Below are 3,565 nucleotides of genomic sequence, written 5' to 3'. Positions count from 1 at the left end.
CAGAGACATTACTTTGCCAACAAAGGTCCATCTAGTCAAAGCTATGGTTTTTCTAGTAGTCATATATGGTGTGAGAGTTGGACTATAAAGAAAGCTGAGTGCCAAAGAACTGATGCTTTTGAACTGTGATGTTGGAGAAGACTCTTGAGAGTCCCTTGGACTGCAAGGAGATCAACCAGTCCATCCTAAAGGAAACAGTCCTGAATAGTCATTGGAAGGACTGATGCTGAAGCTGACGCTCCAATCCTTTGGCCCCCTGATGGGAAGAGCTGACTCATTGGAAAAGACCCCGATGCTGGGAAAGACTGAAGATGGGAGGAGAAGGGGACGACAGAGAATGAGATGGTTGGATGGCATCAGTGACTCGATGGACATGAATTTGAGCAAGCTCCAGCAGTTGGTGATGGACAGGGAGGCCTGGCATGATGCCGTCCATGGGGTCACAGAATCGGACACGACTGAGCGACTGAACTGAACTTGAGGAGTCCCCTCACTCTCTGACCTCCTCCCACCTGCCCCTCATTGCGCCCGTCCAGGTCATCACAGACCGGGGAGCTGAGCCCCCTGTGTTACACACCAGCCTCCTTCAGGCAGTGGGGGGAAGGGGGAGTGAGCTGGGGTGGCTCCTTCCTGGAGCTCCAGAAAACTCCAGAGAGAATGGTGGAGGGAGAGGGAGCGAGCCCGGGCTGGGGGCTGTGCCTGAGGGTCCGCTCAGCCCCTGCCAGCCTCTCCCTGTGTCTGTGATGGGTTAACGCTCCCCCCGCCCCCCGGGGGCTGAAGGAAGGACTGGCACCTGGCCCGGAGGTGGGTCACTGCAGGTGCTGCTTGTGGGGCCGGGGCCTTCCTGCCACCCCTGGCCCTCCTCATCCCAGTCCTGCTCCTGTTGCTGGGGCCACAGACGAGGCTTCGCGTGCCCAGTGCAGGGTCCTGGGCTGGGAAGACGTTGAGGGTCACCCTGTGGGGAGGGCACTGGCAAGGGGCCTGAGGACCCATGAGGCACAGCCTCAGAGCTGTGGACATTCTTGCGGGCCTGCCCGTCTCCTGAGTCCCAGGCGGGGAGCCACAGAAGACCCGGGAGAACGGGGGTCAGTGAGGCAGGGAGCGAGCCTGGGCTACTCAGCTTGGAGGGGGCTTCCACAGCGTGGCCCACCAGGTCTCAGCCTTCCCCACAGATGTGCAGGTCAACCCAGAGGTGGCAGGCAGCGGCGGCCTGCTCTGTCCTCTCCAACCTGAAGTGACCAGAGGTGGTGTCCCCCACGAAGGACCAGGGCAGGGTCCTTCCTGTCCAAGGGCCTGAGTCCAGACCTTATGCAGACCCAAGCGAGGACCCCAGGCTGATGGGGAGACGTGGGGCCAGCTGGGCCCCTCTTTGGGTTGTGGCTTCTGTCCCAGGAGACTAAAAGCAAAGGTGGCTGAGTCTTCCTGCAAATTCAGCCCTGCGTGGCACCAGCATGCATGGGCCGGGACTGCCCCCTGTCCAGGGTGGGGTGTGTCCCTCTCTCCCAGGCCTCAGCAAGGAGCAGAAGACGAGTGTGTCTCGGTGGAGAGCCTGCGGTTAGGAGTGGGACCCGCCGTCCACAGACAGAGGCCTGGGACCTGGCACTCGCTCTGCCAGGCGAGGCACCTCCCCACAAATGAGGGGTCAAGCGAACTCAATCCCGTCCTGAGTAGGGAGCCGGGAGGATGCAGGCAGCTGAGAAAAAGCAGAGCAGGACTCAGGCCTCGGGAGGCCCCGGCCATGTCGTGGGCGCAGGCGGCACCTGGCGTCTCCTCCCTGCAGTGGCCCCTCGAGGGCTGTAGCCCCTGCTCCCAAGGCTCCCCGATGGCACTGGCTCACATAAACGCCAGCCCGCACCCCTCGCCCACTCACTGGCTGCCTCGCCCCTGCAGCTCCGGTCCTGGAAGGCTCAGTGGCCGACGGTCCCCGGCAGGAAGCAAGCGGGCAGCACACGAGTTCCCTTCAGAGGGTCAGGCCTCCTGAAAAGTGATGCCAGGTGACACAGAGAGAAAGACCAGGGGAGGCTGCTGAGCTTGTGTGGCAGGGTGGGGGGTGCGGGGAGACAGCAGGGGGGCCTCTGAGGTTGGACGAGGGTGCGAGGAGGCCAGGTGGCTGGAGAAGCGGGCAGTGGGCAGGCCAGGGCGGTGGGTTCCGGGTTGGGTGTCATTGCTGGAGTAATAGGGAGCCATGGAGACTTGCAGGCAGGGAGGAGCAGAGCCTGGTACTAGGCTGGAGGTGGCCGGAAAGGGGAGTCCTGGGGGCAGCGGTAGAGGGCAGGGCTGGAATGGAGGGTGGGAGGAGGGGAAGTACCATGTGCCTCCTGCCCCACAGGCTCGGAAGTTCTGGGGACACCCCCTCACCCTCCACATCGCCTGGGCAGGACACTGGCAGGACCCCCGGGGGGCCGGGCCCCAGGCCAGCAGGGCTGTGTGACCCAGTCCCACCCCTTGCCAGGGCTGGGTCTGGCCTTCTGCCCAGGAACCCCAAGGACGGCCTCTTCCCCCCAGAATCTGGTCCTCAGGGTCTCAGGCCCCAAGGGCTTGTGGTGTCCGGGTCCCGGAGCCCCACTTACCTGGAATCCAGTCTTTCCTGAGGGATCTCAGGCGGCCCCTCCCCTCCCTGGGAGCGGTGGAGGGGCTCCAGGCTACACTATGGCTGCTCCGGCCGGACAGCCGTTGTGTGCAGAGACACAGCGGCCTCTGCGGGCCGGGCCTCGTCCACCGGCCCCGACTCAGCCCGTGGTCCTGGGGTGCCCTCTGGTGGCCGATGGGCCCGACCGGCGAGGCCGTTGGGGGTCCTAGAGCTGGGCCTGGACCCGGCCTTCCACCCAGCCCCAAGCTCAGGGGAAGGGGCGCACGGACGTGTCACCTGCTCTCGTGTGTTACCGCAAACCCCCAGAAGCCGAGCTGCTTGGATCCGCATTTTCCAGAGAAACCAATGCCCAGAGTTAGAGAGACAGAAGGATTTGCAGGGCGTGAGCCGGGACCCTGGGCTCCAGGGCCCCGGTGCCTCCCTGTGCTGCTCCTCGGTGGAGCGACGGTGTCTGTGAGAAGCCTGCTTGCTGACAGCAGCCTGCCCACCAACCAGGACAGCACTCCTGGGGGCTGACACCTCTGCTCGGCGGGACCCAGGAAGGGACGGCTGGGCTGTACCCCCTGGGATCAGCCACTCCCACATGCTGGAGAGATGGGCGAGACCTGGGAGGAAGCAGAGACACAGGAGGGGGCGACGCCGCCACCCCCCACAGGGCCGCCTCTTGACACCAGGAGACTGGCGCTGCCCAAGGGGTCCCTGGGCCCATCAGAGAGGGACGGCTGGCCCTTGTGCCTGGTGGCTTGGCCAGAGCAGGCCTGTGGGCCGGGCCAGGCCGAGGTCAGGCGGCACCCAGCTCTGCTCACGGCATTGGCTGCCCAGGTGCCAGGTGTGGTGGGCGGGGAGGGGCAGGCGGGCGGGCTGTGGGCCCCTCCACCCGCCCCTTGGCCGGCAGTCACACGTCCGGGCCTCAGGGAGAAAGCAGGCAGGTAGGAGCCCAGCTGCCAGCCCCCCTGGGGGGGGAGGGGGCGCCCT

The 3,565-nt window shown here is 64.9% G+C and overlaps 1 protein-coding gene across 1 annotated transcript in view; it reads left to right on the top strand.

Annotated features, from left to right (window-relative positions):
- Window positions 1–3,494: 3,494 nt before the first annotated feature.
- Window positions 3,495–3,565, top strand: part of TRPM5 (transient receptor potential cation channel, subfamily M, member 5) — a 33,129-nt gene continuing 33,058 nt past the window's right edge. Inside the window, exon 1 of the mRNA XM_010855228.1 lies at window positions 3,495–3,519. The gene's annotated coding sequence lies outside the window, so the exon portion shown is untranslated. The remainder of the gene's footprint in view (window positions 3,520–3,565) is intronic.

This window comes from Bison bison, unplaced genomic scaffold (genome assembly GCF_000754665.1).
Source record: "Bison bison bison isolate TAMUID 2011002044 unplaced genomic scaffold, Bison_UMD1.0 scf7180017864360, whole genome shotgun sequence".
Taxonomy (NCBI): Eukaryota; Metazoa; Chordata; class Mammalia; order Artiodactyla; family Bovidae; genus Bison; species Bison bison.
This window is presented reverse-complemented; position numbering and strand designations above follow the sequence as displayed.